At 36.7% G+C, this 18658-nt stretch overlaps 1 long non-coding RNA gene across 1 annotated transcript in view; it reads left to right on the forward strand.

The window, feature by feature from the left end:
* Window positions 1-18658, forward strand: part of LOC140676464 (uncharacterized) — a 132474-nt gene that overhangs the window by 15230 nt on the left and 98586 nt on the right. The window lies entirely within an intron of this gene.

Consider the following 18658-nt stretch of genomic DNA (forward strand, 5'->3'; position numbering starts at 1 on the left):
TTTTTTCTTCAACTTTCGATCTCAAGTCTTTAATTTAACTATTTTAAGAATTTAAATCGCTCTCTTTTGAAACTATTTAATCCGTTCTTTTAAATGTAGTATCAGTATATTAATGCTGAAACGCATTAAATAATCACTGATAGTCTCATTTTCAGTTATGTAATTTTATTAAAAGAATTAGTGATAGTAATTGTTAACAATTAATAATAAATTGAATAAATTTAAAAACAAGTCTTACATTATAATATTATGTACAAGATTGTATAACGATATTTTGTTAAAAAAATATCTGAGTTTTATATCTGGATTAAATGGAATTCTTGTTTTTTTCTCGTGCGTTTATCACATCTTAAAAATAAAAAATTATAATGTGTGTATATGTAATCTTCAATTTAAAGTACGTGTTTAATTCCAGATATGCGTCAGTGTTTTTTCTCAAAAAATAATAATCCAAGATAAGTATTGTATAAAATTTTGACATTTTTATCGATTCATCAAAGAAAGTATAGTTTTGCCAAACTTCATCTTTTAAACTTCTAACTGAGTGAGAAACTATTAATTTATTATCTATTTGAACTCCTACCTTGTAATCCTTATATAAATTAAACTTACTCTTCGACATTTTTAAAATCTATAAACGTGAGAAAATCGAAAATGAGAACAGAATTTCGACTCAGATCGGTTATACACTAGGGTGGAATTGTTTAAAACGTCGTCCTGGTTCGCAATCCCGATGGGAGTGCATTATCGTCGCTCGCAGGACGTGGGATCCTGGGGGAAAGAATTTCGCCAAGAAAAATATTTGTCGGGCGTGTCCGGCATCGTGTATAAACAGATCGGCGCCGATGGAAATGCGATTGTGCCGGATAGGGGAAACAGGTATCGTCGGGAGATGCGACGGTAACCATCTCCGAGGTCTTCCCGAGTACGGTTCACGCCGGCTACCTGTATAGGCAGGCGGACAAGCTTCTGAAGAATTTTCTCGCACATTGGCGAACACATTGGTCTTCTCTCGTACGAGAGGGGCAATCAAGAGCCGCTCTCGCTGAATAATTCAGCAGGTGTCGCCCGCGAGAGTTTTGCCGGATTTGTAGCGCGACCGCGCACAGTTCTCTCCGATGTTAGCGGAAAGAGTGAGCGGCAATCTCATGGAATTCTCGTTCTCATAAGGAAACTCGAAAAGAGGAGAAACTCGTAACTCTGTAATGTGTGTGTGTTCATTATAATTTCTTTCAATTTTTGTTGAACCGTATATCAATTTTTCGATTTTAAATTTGTAATGTGAATAAGTTTCGAGCAAGATTCTCGACATGCATTACAATTTCACTATTATTATTGCTCCTAGAAATAGCGATTCAACGAGCACTTTTGCACGAGAGTACTGAAATATTATTAATATTTCGTATTTATATCAAGTATTTACTCATTATTCGACTATTTGTGTCTTTTCTCCTATAGATCTTCATCATCTTACATTAAATTCTGTGTCAATATCGCGAGAGATGGACAGTTCTTTTATTAGCATTAATACATAATTACACTCTCTTAAATGGAATCAGTGTATTATTACTAAAAACTGATGAATAGTCACTGATAATCTTAATTATAAATATAGCACTGTGTATGTAAATCTATCAAATCTCACTGAAAGAATCAATTAGTAATACTGGTTCAATCATTAATAATTTGAAAACGCTTATCTTATATCTATATTATCTACATTTACTTTAATCTTTTATTGTAATATATTTATTAATTTTTTATTATACTATTATATATGAAGTAAATTATTTATAACAATATAATTTCTCAAGAAAATATCAATGTTTAACCAATAGTCACTTTTTTGTGGGCTTATCACATTTATACATATGCTTTTATACATACTAATACAATTATTCAAATTTAAACTAAAGTAATTATATGTGTTTAATATGATTTAATATATGTAATATAATTTTTCAAATTCAAGTCAACTTTAAATTCAAATTTAAATATACTTATATATGTTTACGGAATTAATATAATTATACAGGTTTTATTCCAAATGTGTGAGAGTTTCTTCCAAAAAGTAACAATTTAAAAAAGCTATACATCTTATAAATATGTGTGATTATTATTGATTTTTTAGAGTCATATTGTCATAATCAGAGAAAATGAGACACAAGAGAAGTGTAAAACCTCAGAGCCTAAGATATTCATAGTCCGATCGATTTTATATTTAACACCGTCTTAAGTACAGTCGTAATATGTAATAAAAAATAATAAATCAATCATAAAGCTGTATGAGCATCTTACGACATTACAACGATAATTACGACGATCTTAAAATGAGTACGGAATATCGACCTATGAGTTTTCACTGAAGATCAGTGGGAAAATCTTTTTGTGTTAATATTGTTTTAAACAGTAATATTTTCACAGATTCAATTTAAAAGAGTAACATCACTTATTAAATAAATTCTAAACAAGTGTCGCCGAGCCGCATCGGGCATTAGCACAACAGGTCCTTATCACGCGGGACTTGGATACAGCTCGTTACTTCTCGTTACGCCTTATGTACCGCGCGTAAAATCCGGCGCGCGATTCGCGCGAGTACCGAAAGGCGGAATACAATCGTATCTCGCGCAGCCAGTCTCGCCGCGCACGTAATTTTCGCACACGCACACGCATGCACGCACACGCCGTACACGTATATACGTGTCGAACTGGAAATTCACGCGTGCATCAGGGCATCTCGACGAGACGGAGTCTGTGCCGTCGCCCGGCGCTTATATGAGCGTAACGCATTTGCATTCTCTTCGTTACCGTTACGCGCGCTCCGAGAGACGCATGGACGCATCATCTCCTGTTGCATCTACATAAATATTCGCGCGGCGCAGCGCGGCGAGAGGTTTCATTTTTTCCGCTTTTAATATTATGCCGGTGTTTAAATGGACGTACCGCGTATACAGATTCTCGGAAGACTTTGTGGGTCTCTCTTGTCGGAACAACCATCTTTCTCGACGATGCATTAAGAGGTCTCTCCTCCCTCACCCACCCTCGACCGAGTGGCGTCACGGACTCCGATATGCAGGTGTCGATATGACTAAGCGCTGATTAGCGGCGTACGGACGGGAATAAAACGGCCGGAAATATCATATTGTTTAGGTCTCACCGATCTTCTTTTTAGTTTCCCAGGAAAACTGACGCGGCAATTCTATTTAAATAATTAGAAGGATATTTAAAAATCGTATAGGATATATCGTAGGATATTTAAAAAATCGGCCAGTGGATAAATATCACTAACGGACGAGTAGCAATAATAATAAATTCTCAAAATATGGAAAAATATTTTCGAAGATTAGCTTTGTGAAAATAAAAAAAAATACACTTGTTCATATATGTCAACAGATTACTTAATAGGAGACGTAATACGATTTAATTTTGTTTCTATCAAGTAAAAGAGTAAGTTATACGAGTAGCGGCACGAATAGTATCGCTTCGGGCATCTCATTAGCGCCTCGTTGAAGTAATTTATAGCGCGATTTTGTAGATCCGACGATTTATCGCGATTTTATGGTTTTCGTTCGTTATATATGCGAGGGAAAAAAAATTGATTTTACTGACGGAAATAAGGTATTGTATCGAACCTGTTATGCCAATATTAATCGTGTGTACGAGTTTACTTGTCTCTCTTCTCGAGTGTACCTCGTACTAATCGTCAAACGGTTATCGTCAATCTCATTATATGCATACCATACGCGTGTATCATGATGCGTTGCGATCTCTACGCGGCTTAACCAGGAGTCCGAGGTAGATCTCGAGAGTATACAACGAGCGAGACAGGACAGGAAAGTCATCGGCAGGAAGAGCAGGGTTTTAACACACGACGGGCCCTTCTTCTCTCTCTCTCTCTCTCTCTCTCTACGCGATTCTTAGTTGGTCCGCGCGAACGAGGGTGATGTCACTGTGTGCCTGTTCGATCCGCTATCGCGAATTTTAATGATGGTGCAAATGTCTCGGCGAACCCGACGCTATATTATCTCGGGGGAGAGTTTAGGCCGGATGTGCGGGGCCGCCCACGCTTTAGCAACTCGGGGACGAGACGAGCCCGCCATTCCTTTCGCCGGGAGCTTCTTATACCTTCGCGCCTCCGTGGAATTTCGGTCTTTGTCTCGGCAAAACGGTTTCCGTTCTTTCGCGGCGACTCCACAGACGGAACGCGAGAAAAAAAAAGAAAGATTCAAACGGACTCTGGTATACAACCGATGCCTCCGCCGCGGCAGTCTCATGTTGCCTGTCAATAGCCGCAATTTATTACTTCTCCGACCTCGTATCGCTTGACATATTGGTATGAAGTGGAGATAATACGTGTTGTAAGTTAAGCGAATTTCTTTAGACGAGAGGGGAGACATTCGAATCTATTATCGTAAATTTTTATCGTCGATTTTATAGCCATCGCAAAGTGAAATTAATAATTTACACCTTCTATAAGGTTCTTTTCTTAAAAAAAAAGCAAATAAAAATTATTAACGCCCACGATACAGCGTTGAAAATCAAAGTTGAGCTCAGACAAGATCGCTGCGAGCACGATACACGAAAGTGTGAAGTGGGATTGGAAAGATCCTTACCCACGATCACGGAGCTCCTGGCGAGAAAACGACGATGAGGTCGCTTCTATCACGCGATTCCCCGCCGGTTGCTTCGTAAATTTCAATTTATACGCGTATTCGGTCGTTTTGTTCGGTCGTTTAAGAGCCACACGAACGACTAACAGAGAGACGAGAAGCAGGTGATGTTTCGGTATCAAAATGCAACGTGACATTAATCAATTTTAATTCGAATAATTGTATGTCCGGAGATGGAAGGATGAAAAGATAAGATGATTGAAGAGATAAAAAAAAGAAACATACAGTGAAAAAGAAAGAGTAAAGCACCTTCTATCCCTCTCTTCATGTTACTTAATCAAGACCGAATGTTTTACGCGCGATCATTAAAAGCGGAATGGTTCTCGTGTTATACTTGAATGCATAAACCCGTAAACGGCAATATCGAGGTTTACGTCAGTTTTATTTAAATAAAGTTTCTGTAGCGCATCTGACCTCTCGTTCTAAATTCTCGACTCTCATAATGCATCGTGATTCTCGCGTGTCGCTTCGAAGCTGCAAAACGATGCGATAAAAAGAGTTTACTTCGGTGGAAGCCTACGGAAAGCAGTGGTGAAATCTCGCGATCGTAACGTGATTAGAAAACTAGTATCGTCGTCGTCACAGTCTTGAAACCGCAAGTAAATCGAGTTGTATGTACTTGTAAATTAATAACGTGAATCGATAAGACGACATATTACTCGTATTAACGCCGTGCAATATCTATTACGATTGATAGCGATCGACATAATTGTAACTAAAGTTGTAGAGAGCACTTTATTATTTATCAAATCGACCGAAGGATTTGTATCCATGTCATTCATTTATAGATACTAGAGATAATCGTTCTACTTTGTATATCATTATGTATGTTTAGTTATTAATACAAATTCAAATTCCAATTCCAATTCCAATTATAAATATAAAAGGAGAGAAACGAGAAACGCATAAGGATCGGAAAAAAAAGAAAAAATTAATGATACAGTTACAAGTTAAACAGATCGTTTGAAAGCAGAAGAGTAAAATACACATATGTAAAAGATCACATGAGTTGATGAGAAATTGACGCGAGGTCACAATCTAGTAATCGGTTTGCGATAGTTTTGATCTGTACATTCTTATAGAAAAAAGCGGAGTAATCCGTAATGACCTAAGACATACATTAAAAATTTTAATAAAAAGTTCTAATAGATTTCAGTCATTAATATTATCGTTAATAATATCAGAAAGAAATACAGCGTCAGATACATGTTGATGATTTTTCTAAAAATAAATTCAGAATTTATATATCAAATGTGAGTAATCTTGATCATATCTGCTTATAGAAGTTCTTATCCTAAGCAAGACCAGTCTTAAAAATTTATGTTACACATTTATATGTATAACACATTAAACAAATGAAATTTATTTCACATATGATAGATGATGATATGTTAACTAGCATGTTAAAATAAAGTCTAACTAGAGATGTAAATGTAGCAAGCGAAGTGTGACGGGTCCTTAATTTCATTAGAAACCCGTAGTAAAATAATATAGCGAAGTTAACAATGCCATTTATATGAAGGATATAAGATAAGGAAGAATTTATTTAATACATTCAGATCACGGACAGTATACATTTTTTCAATTGAAGATTATTAAGGCTATATTCAAAATTTAGGGGCTTACGCAGCAATACTAAAGCAATACTACAACTTACAAATATTTAAATGAAAATTACATTAACCGGAAATAGAGCTAACATGCATAGCTAATATATCAAGATTAAATTGAATCATATAGCAGTTGAATCACCAGTGTGATGGCGAATTCATACATTATAAATGAATATTTTTAAATCACTGGCTTATATAACAGAACGTTCACGTATTTAAAGATTATGGTCTACAAAGTCAAAGGCCTGACGGCCAAAATCCCAAAAGCTAAACAAAAATTAGTTTTAAAATTTATCAACTTATTGACTGAAATTAAATATAAATCGATTTTTATTAAATACTACCAAATTAATTACAATCGATTTACCATATTGATCGGTACAAATAATATTTTTGACAAGATAATAAAAGTAATAATCTCCTTAAATTACTTTTAAAATAATATTCAAAATAGAAATCGATTTGTAATTCTTGATTTCTCTGAAGTCTGACTTAAAAACCGATCTAATATATAAAATAAATTCTATCATATAGAAAATACCTCGAAACTTAACAATTTATTAAAGATAGAAAGATTATCAAATAACGCATGTGTAAAGATATAAAGATAATATGTGTGTGTATGTATGTATCATCGGCACCAAAACTCTTTTTGTCAAGCAAATCAATCACATTAAATGCCAAATCTATCAGGAGATTGCAAAGTACAAAATCAGTATCGTTATAAAAAACATAAGAAAGATTAGACGACAATTTATATATCGACCGAGAAAGTCGAATTAAAGATTGGCTACTAATTGATCTGTATCCGCAGGATACAGGCGTAAGTTAATGAGAAAACTTTGTTAGATCTTTTGGAATTGACGAAACTTCAAAAAGTTCTAACATTACAAAATATATTCCAATATATTAGTAATCAGTATAAAGTGCGTGATCAATATCAACTGGGTTTTTTTTTACATTTGAAACGGGGAACGAGATGATTGGAATATAAATTACAGTTTTTCCATATGTAATGTATACAATCTTTTTTCCGACAAACAAAGATCATGTGAGGTCCATTTTGAAAGAGAAAGATTATTATTAATAGACTGTCAATGAGAATTAAATGAGAGTAAAGAAAGTCAATAAATTCATTTATTATTAATCAATTCGTTACTAATAAGACTGATTGTGAGATAGTGACAGATTGAGTTAAAATTACTTCTTTTAAAATCTCGATACCTTAATCGACTACAATAAACTATTAAAAAAATATATTAATATTGAAGGAAAGATAATTTCTTACTTTGATATTTTAAGAAGTCAGTCATTTTCTTTCTATTATTTAGTCTGGCAATTTTCAACTTCTTTTTTTATATCTCTAATCTAATTGTAAATACAAAAGCGTTCTGTTATTTGCTTTTATTTGAGATACAAAGAGCTCAATTCTTATATTAATTAAACTTAATATAATATTAAACTTTGGTTAAAATCCTCTAAAATCTATATGTGTGAGAAAATTGAGATATGAAAATAGAAGGAAAATTTCGATTCGAAATGCGATTGAAGAGGTATGAAAAATCAGAGATTGCACAGAGATCGAAAATATTAACAATAGAAAATATAAGATTAGGTGTAAAACATGATGAAATTATAGATATATAAGAATAATAATATAGTATTATATGTATATGTATTATTATTAATAGATTATATATTAATTACACTGTATTAAATTGTAGAAATTATATGAAATGTTCAACTAGAACGGATTATAAAACGATCTCTCCTGATAACATATTGTTAATGACGAACGAATATTCAAACTTCAATATAAATTGTGATAGATGAAATAATATGATGAAATAATAATACTATAAATAATCTCGATTCTCATGTCTATAAGCAAGAAGAAGGTTCCGCAATGCATTTTACACAAAGAAGACAAAGGTAAAATATCGACAGGCTTAATCGCGCGACGATAGGAGAGAGATTTAGTATAATTAACCGTCTAAAAATACTACGGCTCTCTCTCAAAGGACCGTGAAGTGCCGTATCATTTGGAATTCAGAAACCGTGGCAGATGATCGTCGTTAACGTCGCTTTGAAGATCTCGTCTTTCTCTCTCTCTCTCTCTTTTCCTCGCGCGCGCGAAGGGTGGTGAATCGGCGTTGCACTTCTCGTCTTTCTCGCTCGCTGACGGACAAACGGACGGACGGACGGTCCGTCGGGAGAGGCATCGGTGAGGCAGAAGAAGAGAGACGAACGGGAGGGAGAGCCCGGTCGTCTAACGAGCCCCGCCGTGAGATGCGAACGACATTTCTCACCGTTGCTCTCGTTATCCGGTGCCTCGTATGGGCACACACACACACACACACACACTCACACGTGTACGCACATACACATTCGGCGTAGCCCTGTTAAAGAGCGACTTAATCACCCCGTCGCATCTCGAGTTCGAGCAAAAATCCGCTATTAAGGTACGTACGTCATCTCATCGAAGTTGCTCTGCTAATTGCATCTCGCGCTGTCGAACGGAGCTGTCCTCAATCGCGACAAAGTCGCGTTATTTAGGGGATTTTAGCATGACATGGCGCCAAGGAGATTCGTAATCCCTTATGTGAAAAGTTTCGGGAAAAATACATCGTCGATTCTTCTCTAATATATGATTAATCGCATATTAGAGCAGAAGAAACATGGTATATTTTGAATAAATAAATTAATATTATTTGAATAGCTCTTTAATTTTTTTGACGATTTAATTTATTATTGCTATCTACGTTAGGCAAACAGCATAGCCATGCCTCTCTTTAATAAATTGATTTCAGATGTGTGAGAGAGAAAGAACAGTGTCACGTGAATACGCGTTTTCAGGCGAGTAACGATGGCGGTCGGTCATTGTCTCAGGTATTATCGAGGCGGGCATCTCGACGCCTCTTGAAGTTGCGGAGGCGGTCAAGCCCTTCTTTCTCTTGTTCCTTGTGTCTTTCGTCCTCTCATCTCGTCGTCGTCGTCGTCGTCGTCGTCGTCGTCGTCGTCGTCGTCGTCGTCGTCGTCGTCGCCGTTGTCGTACTGATGCACTAGTGTAGCGAAGAGAGAAAAGGGACTCGTCTCGAACATTCTTTTAAAACGTAAAAGCACAACGTCGACCTCAACGAAACGGAAAATTATAAATAATGACAAGCCTATAGATTCATGTTCTATCTCGAACTTTTTCACGGTTTACCACTAAACGACGATGACGAAGAACAACGAGAAAAAAAACCAGACGACAAAGGAAAAGAAGTTCGAGAGGCAATATTATTTTGATTCTTTCATTTGTGCGTATAATGGTGTTTATAATTGTTTAAAAAACGAAGACATAGTGACTGAGATGTCACAGATAAATGATTATTTTATTTTTGATTTTATTCTCTTGTAGAAGAGTTTTTATAATCTTTATTTTAGAGAAGCAAGAAGCTTAATGTAATTACAATTGTTGAAGTTAAAATATATAGTTTCTCATTTATAATATATATAAATATATATACAAAAAATTATTTATAAATAATACTAATTTTTGGAAGTTAAATTATAATATACCTAGTTAAAAATTACTTTTTAAAATACTTTACTTATAAAAATAATATAAATAAAAAATATCAGGTAAGGGTAAGGAATAAATAATTATTAAAAATTATAAAGTATATGATAAGCTAAAATTAATTAAAAATTTAATTATTTTATAAAAATCCTATGTTTTTTGTTATGAATAACTATGAAGTTATTAATAGAGTGCGGAAGATACTTGATGCACAGTCGAACCCGCAATGCAAGGATGATATCACGCGCAACGATTATGTGCAACCCGTATCACTATTCGTTGTAATCGGTGACCGAGATAACTACGCCACACAAAACGACATCAGAAGACGACGTGCATGTTGCACGCGCACAGACACCAACTTTGTTGATGTCTTCCACGAATGTCCGGGTGGACATATCCTTAATGATCGGCTCAGTGTATCGCGGTGGATAATCGTCATCCGGTGCGTGAAGAGGAGATTCTCTTCCTCTCTCTCTCTCTCCTGTTATCTATGTTGCTTACATTGCATGGATCGAGACAAGTTGCTAGCCTTCGGATGGCCAGACATTGATGCTCCGATCCTGATCATATATACATATAATAAATGCGTTGTATATCGCGCTCTTTCTCTTTCTCTTTTATCAGACGACAAATGTGTGCTCTTGCTGACACGTCGCCTTCTCGTGAAGCAAGCTTCGTTATTTCGGCCTCACATTATCGACCTCGCATTGCTTACCTCTCTCCCGAGAGGATAAACACTCTCTCCTCCCATATATACGCCAATTCGTCGTAACGTTGCCGTAATCGGATATCCGACCGGACGCCATGAATGTGACCGTGAAGTTGTTATAAACATACGCTTACATTTGTTATAAGTAGCGACGATATGTATCGTTCAATCGTACCGTAACACATAGTAATGCCGACCTAACGTCGGCTAAAGCTTCAGCAAATCCAACTAATTATTGTTCAACATTTCTGAAATTTACTTCTGAATTTTAACGGCGTCGTCTAATATTTCGTTTACTTTTCGCGAGTAAGATATTGAAAAAAAGTCTAAGAAGATGCTAATTAAAAACAAGTATAAAAACTATGTCTCTCCTTTTTATATATACGATCAGCGCAAGAATTCATCCTCGCAAAAGACACTATTATCCCGCCAAGCATTCGCAGTGAAAATCGGACACCGAGAGAGTATACCTGAAGAGGCATTCGAGACTCTTGTAGCTTGTTCTACGTGTGGACTATGGTAGGCACTACTACACCATGGACGAGCATTGGATGGAAGCGCGTCGCGTATCAAAAGACGCCGCCACGATATAGGGTTACCGACTCCGCCGTAAACCACGTTATGCCTTCTAATGGTTTGTATAGGGTTAGGATGTAATCTCTCTCAAGCTTAGTTTGGATTCTCTCTATACGTGGATTTTTCCATCGATCCTTGAACTATTTTTAGAGCATGTCTCGAACAGGTGCTGCGGAAACGTTCCCAGGTATCCCGATCAAAGATAAGAGATTTTATCGAAGCGCGACGACCGTCTTAAAACTTTTTACACCTTTATATACTTCGCGCTACGGATCTCCTATAAACACAAGGATAAACAGAATCGCCAAATTAAAGCGATTTAACTACACGAGCGGCGATAAAAAAGAGAATTATACTTTGTATTCAAGGTATTTATTCTCTGAAAAAAACACAAAAACCCTGGAATACTCAGGGATTTTTTTTATATTTAGAAAAATTAGAGAAATCTCATGAAAATTTATTCAGATTTAGAGAATTTTTTTGATAATTTTGCTTTCATGTGTAAACAGTCGGTCGTGTAAAAACTGGTTTTTACTTCGTGGAAATTCATTAATTGTTGAGAGTTTTGTCTTTACTTTTAAAAGTTCTGAGAGTTTTTAATAGATTAAACAAATAGTTCTATCTATTTTTTTCGCAATTATCGCATAGCATATTTCGTGTAATTCCATTTGAGTGTGTGTGAAGCGTCTCACTTTGTGAAAACATTAATTATTAAGAACTTTGACTTTATTTTTAATAGTTTTAAAATTCTTGATAAATTAAATAAATAGTGTCGGCCATTAAAAATGGCCGAGAAAAAAATCAGGTTCACATGCTGCGTCTCACTTTGTCTTTCGACAATTTTTTTTAGCATTCTTTCCAAATTTTAAACGCTTCAGAGTGCTGCAATAGTTCTATAAAAAGCTCTAAGCATAAATAAAAATTATTAAAATGTTGATTATACAAATTAGATCGGTCGCTAGGCATAAATGAGATTTCGTGTTATACCTGCCTCTCGATTTGATTTATTTAATAAATATTGTAATAATTTTAGGCATATCTGTACTCTGTAAAGAATTATATTCTGTACTTTGTACAGAAAGTGTATAAATAATTGTAGAACGATACAAAGAAAAAAATAACACGAAATTTCATTTAAAATCGATAAGCCAATTGAAATATGACCAGCGTTTAATTTGGCAATTTAATTTGTTTAATTAATATTATTTCATTTTTTACAAGATTTGAGTAGACACTTTGTATAACTTTTCGACCAACTACGTCCTAAGAAACATTGAATTCTGCGATCGAGCCTGTCCAAGCGATTCGATTATATCCCTCCCAACTCGGGAATAAATTAAATCAGGCGAAAAGGAGAAGCGCGGTTCGCCTCTCTCTTCTTCGAGTAGTGTGTTAGAATGACGAATCCCTTCGGAGGATCGTCGGCTATTTAGATACCAATCTAGATGGAGGCCACGGATTCGGTCCTATCGGGGAAATCTTAGAAGCGACTAGTCCACGATACGATCCTTGAGCGCCTTCGAGGCGTCGGGTATCGTTCACGCATAAAAAATTAGAGATTGCAGCTCCTTCCTATGTAATACGCGGTTTAACCTCCTATAATGCGGTGTAACTTTGATCACAGATTATATCGAGCATAATAGTGACATCAGTTTCTTTATATAGCTTATAATTATAGCAAATTTGCAATTACAACTTCACCTTGATGAGAATTATATCGTATCATTTCTGACATAATTCATATCTTCCAAAATATACACTTAAATTATAAATTATATATCGCTCTTTTTTTCACGCTTCTTTCTTGCAGTAGAACACAAGCTTTGAGACTTGTAAAGAGAGAAAGATATATTTTGATTATATCGATAACCGAGGTGGCAAAATAAAACTGTATTGCTTGCTCACGTAGATGCTTACACGTCGAATCGCGAGAATTCGGGGAGAGGAAAAGAGAGAGATAGGCCAGCTTTGTTACCTTGTTGGAAGCGTGGAAGACGATCTCGGAGAGAATAGAGTGAGAGGGAGGACAAGGGAGGGGAGATATTAGCGAGACAAATAGCTCGGTGTGAGGACAGAATACATATATATTCCTATGTATATATGTATGTCGGAATACGGTAGGGCTAGTTACTACTATCTTGGCATACTATAACTGAACGAGCGCAGTACGTTTGTACTCGGCTCATGGCATCTACTACGCGAGTAAGCGGAGCTTAGTCTCCCGTATTAGCATATGAGCGGCGCCTAATTAACGCTCCGGACTACCGCGACGCGGGGGCATTAAATAATGTAAAGCCGGAGCCCCGCCATTGTCTTATCCAAAGCCGTTCGTAAAACTCCGGTTAAGTCGGCGAATGGTTACCAGATTTCGGCGGCGCTCTAAGGGCGAGAGATGTCTTCCTGGGGAGACGCTCTGCGATTTGCTTTCCTGTAGCAGAAAAGACTAATTACTCGGGGATAAACGTACCCGCTCGTATACACACATCTTCGTTTCCTCTTTAACGTGTAATATGTAAAGTTTCTCGAAACTATTTGCGTACAAGCGTCAAGAAAATCATTCGTCAATTTTTCTACTTTATTATTTAGTATAATTTATCTAAAAACTGATCTATATGTATACACACACACAAAGTAAGAATCCTAAAGGTAGGTCAAAAGTTTTAGTGGGTGATTCTTTGAAAAGATGGTTTCTTGAAGAAAAATTTCTATGTGCCAATGTAATTTTTGCGCACATGTGCAGGAACATCCTGCACGTATATATATATATATATATATATATATATATATATATATACCTATTTCGTATCTTTCTCACGCTATTTTCATTTTTCCATTTCTAATTTATCATGCTTGTTCGATTCATAACGCGACATGTAAATCGTACGGCGACAAAAATCCATAAGAACACGAGTAAGGTAGTTACAGCTGTACGCCATAAATACTGTGTGCTTTAGCAGGTTCTGTGGCAGACGGTGTGTAGCAGCGACCGGCATTAAAAGGCTCCGATCCGTCTGATAAGGAACGGATACGTACACTCGATTATAATTCCGCTGATGAGAAAAAAATCAATCTCCCGGTGAGAGCTCTCTTGCATGGCGGAGGTGAGCACCATTTAAAGAGTTGAGGCGTTGATTTTGAAACTCTGCGAACACCGCACGGGGTCCACCGTGTGCTTCGAACTTGGTCTCTCTCGCTCTCTTTCTCTTTCGCGGCGGCATATTGTCAGGCGATAAAACGAGGCTGGCAGAAGGCGGCGGGAATAAATTTATGAATGCTGGAAGCCGAGGCTGCATTCCGCGCGCGGTCTGCGCCCGACACACTGAATTGTCGCTCTCATTAGCGACTCGCCCGGGCTTTCTTTCTCCGCGCTTCGGCCATCTCTCACTCTCTCTCACTCTCTTTCTCTCTACCCTCCTTCCTTGTTCCGCTTTCCTCTGGTCTCTTTCGCCAGCTCCACCATTCTTCCACTTTCTGGTGCATCCTTCTCGCCCCTCCTCAACCGATTGATATGCGTCGCACGGCCTTCCGAGTCCATTTCCAGAACCGCACTAATCTCGGCGGCTTTAATGAATTTTAATCGAAAGCGAGCAGCTCATTCCGTCAAACCATCGGAGACGACGAAGAACGATCACGATCCATGCCAAGAGAGGAGCCCAGTCGTGTGTTAATTGGGATCTCTCTCTCTCTCTCTCTCTCTCTCTCTCTCTCTCTCTCTCTCTCTCTCTCTCTCTCTCTCTCTCTCCCCCCCTCTCTCTCTCTCTCTCTCTCTCTTTCTCTTTCTCTCTCGTATTGTGTGGGCGTACATGATAGATATAAAACGCGACATCGTAAATGTCGCGCAACGTCGTGACAAGGTATAAAGAAAGAACACGCACAAAAATGTGGAGCACATAACATACTATTCTGAACGGATGCAGATAACCTTTGCACAGCAGTGCCAAGGCACGGGGGAAACTATTAATAAAGGAATTTTTCTGAAATATTAACAATATTAAAGAAAAATTGTATGTCTTTTTTGTCTATATGTAACTTAAAAATATAACAAAATATAAAAACTCATTTCCGTTTAATGTTTTTTTTTTAATTTACTTTTTTATTCATATAAATGTTTATTATTACTGAAGGGTTATCCTTTTACTTAAATTTATGTCATGTATAATTATAATCTACATGTGATATAATAAATATGTTATATATATTAAATGTTAAAAAAATTATGTCTTTTAAGTTAAAAAAAAAACACAAAAGAAGAAAACAAAACTAGTCATACAAAAATACACATATTAATAATCTTAAGATATTGATAATTATTAGTATTATTGAGAATTATTATTTCTAATCTATCTGAAATTTTGTGACGTATTCAGAAATATCACGTAATTCTAATCTATGTGATAAACCGGATAAGAAACGAAGATTGCAACGAAATAAGGAGGGCGGAATAATAATTTGGCGCATTATGCGCCAAGTGTAGTAGAAATAAGTGCATCGAGCACGATCGTAAGTCTCGTTACGCGCATAAGTCAAGTCGGCGGCTAATAGTTAACGACTTTCCGGCCAAATAGTTCGCCCGTATGTTACGCGTACAATATATGCGCAGCTGTACGGAGCAGAGAGCCGTAGCGATAAAACTTTCGCTCCATAAGTTTGGGCGTTAATGCCGTTACGTATTCGGCCGATTCATCGAATAAATACGAAAACTCCCTCCCTACTTCTCCAGTATGCGTATCGACGCGCAGAGCTTAACAGCAATTTAATAAATATCCGGTGTAAAATTCCACGATGAATATTTTGGACTTTTGTTACAATAGTATGATAGTATTAAAATTCTGAAAGTATATAGATGACATAACTTGGCGTCGATTGCGTCGAACATTTCTGTGAGATTGCTACAATAACATCCGCGTGCTTCTTTAAAATAAATTCATTTTATTTAATTTATCGAGGAGACTCGAAAAGGAACGCATAATACAACAGCTGTTCGATAATATCGAAAGACGTTTGCGCCAGGAAACGTACGGGATGTTTGACGATTATTACGATCGAGACATAATTGGAGTAACGAAGGTCGTTCTGCCAGCTTGAAGGCTGCATGTGAGTATACTTTCCTCCTCGTTACGGACATTGCATGCTTAATTGTACCGCTACGTCTCTAACGTCGTTCTCGCCGTCTCGTCGTTCGTCGCCGCTTAGGTGCCAGCACGCGTTAATGACGCGTGTATTAAAAACGCGGGTGACTTAAAATAAACGGTCCTGCGGACGCGGTGATTGATGATAGTACTCCTCGTCTCCTACTCCTTTCTGGCTGAGGCGGAGCCGAGAAGAACAGCTCGAACTTGGTGCGCGAACAACGAACGAGGTAGAAGTACACCTCGACGATTTGTGTCGCGCTATTTGCACAAGCATGCTGGCACGGAGCTTTCAACGGCGAGAAATTTAATGTTATATAACAGAGAGCGAAGAGTTTTATTAGCTTAGGACTAAACACCTTGAGACAGTCACGGTAAATGTACATCAGTATAGTCTTTTAAACTGAATCAGTGCAGAGACACAAGATTTTATCAAATCAATGAATATTTCATTGATTTTCCATAAAAATATTCACACTTTGCGCCTTTGTTTTAAGCTTCCGTAAATGATAATAAATTATTAAACAAAATTAAGTATACAAAATATCTAAAATCTTGTATAACTATCCAAATTAATTTTATTAATTTTTTAAATAATTTTATTTTGAAATATAAAATATAGAATTGGTCAAACTCTCTCTGTGATATATTTATCTCTCAGTATAATAATAAAGAATAAAAATTATATATATATCACACATTTTTAGTTTTAAGATAAACTCACATGCAAAAAATAAGCAATATTCTTAGTGTTTCTCTAACAAAAATTATATTGCTATAAATTTATCTCTTATTATAACATTAATATTGTAACACAAAATTCTTTAAATCATTTTTTTTAATATTATTTTAAATTAAAATAGCCATGAACACTAATTGATTATTTTTTTTACTATATATTGACTATTTTTAGTCTTATTTCACTGACTATATTTATAACTTGTAAAATCAGTAACTATTACTTTTTAGTAATAATAAAATTTATTCTACTTAAAAGAATATTAAAACACAGCTGTACAGAGTATTAAATTTTTATATAAAGAAATGTTAATGTGTGAAACGCCATAGTTGAACAATGTGGTCCGGTAATTACATATGTACATGTCTGATTAGAAAGGAGTTTCGAAATTCATGAGACGTATTTTATTCTGAAACAATTCCAAGAATTCGCGATATTTTTATTTTTACGCTAGACGCACTTCGCTTAGCTCTCTCGCGTGAACAGTAAAAAATTTCGTCTCGGGCCTCGAATATCATCTGCCGGGAATTGTAAGGCGCCTCCGTGCATTACTTCCGGCGCTCGCAGAAGGCACGGATCCGTCAGCGTAACGACCTTGGTGATGCGCCGCTTCCTCTTTCTATGACGATTAAGGAAAACGACAAGGGGAGAGGGGAGAGGGGAGTACTCGTAAATAAGTTTGTTCGCCTGTTCGTGCCGCGAGCAATTATCCTTGAATATTTTAACGAATCGCATCTAATTATTTATTATTAATCGCTGCTTGACGAAATCCGCGGAACGCTTGATCGATTACTCAAAATTCTGAAGAAGTCGTTCGCGTAAAGTGTGTTTGTTTTACTAATTTGTAATATTAATCATTCCCATGTGAGAGATGTTCTCATTCTCCGGCGCGTTATGATTTATATCCGTCATGTCTGTCGAGATTGATTTATGTTTGTCTTAAAAATTCTTGTACGTTGTAAAGATAGACGACACGGTTTGTAACTGCGAGAAACAATCGCCAAGGAAAAGATGCCAAGTTTTAGAGTTCTTTTTTTCATCAAGATACTTATTCGAGATAACTTTGTTGCGATCGCAATTTGCCGTCGCGGATCGTTATAAATCAAGGGATCTAGGGAGAGATAGGTCCTCGATTAATCTGCGCGCGGCAAAGAAGTCGACGATTTGTTTAAAGGTCCCGGAGCAAGGCGCGCGTCGAGAACGGCGATGCATCATGCGTAGGGCGCGTAAGAAGCGCGACATCAAAGGCAGGAGCCGTCTTTGCGCGCGCTCGTCTTTTTTAGACAGAGAGTATCTCGCGAGAGAGGTGACGCTGGGAAAATATCATAAATCCACTTTGACGCTTCGCGCCTCGACGCTGTTGTGACATACGCCGCGCCTTAGGTCTCTCATCTCCCTCTTTTCGAAGGATTCTCTCTCTCTCTCTCTCTCTCTCTCTCTCTCTCTCTCTCTCTCTTTCTCTCTCTCTCTCTGTCACACATAATAAACTCTCATTTATTTATACACCGATTCGGCCAACTGCTCGAAACAGGACGGAAACAAAATCTACGATTACACGTGGAAAGATGTGATACGATCATAAATCGCGCCGTCTCCGAAATGTATCGTAGGCGTGAAAAACAAACATTAATAGAACGATCATCAGTCACATTTC

Source organism: Anoplolepis gracilipes, chromosome 2 (assembly GCF_047496725.1).
Source record: "Anoplolepis gracilipes chromosome 2, ASM4749672v1, whole genome shotgun sequence".
Lineage (NCBI taxonomy): Eukaryota > Metazoa > Arthropoda > Insecta > Hymenoptera > Formicidae > Anoplolepis > Anoplolepis gracilipes.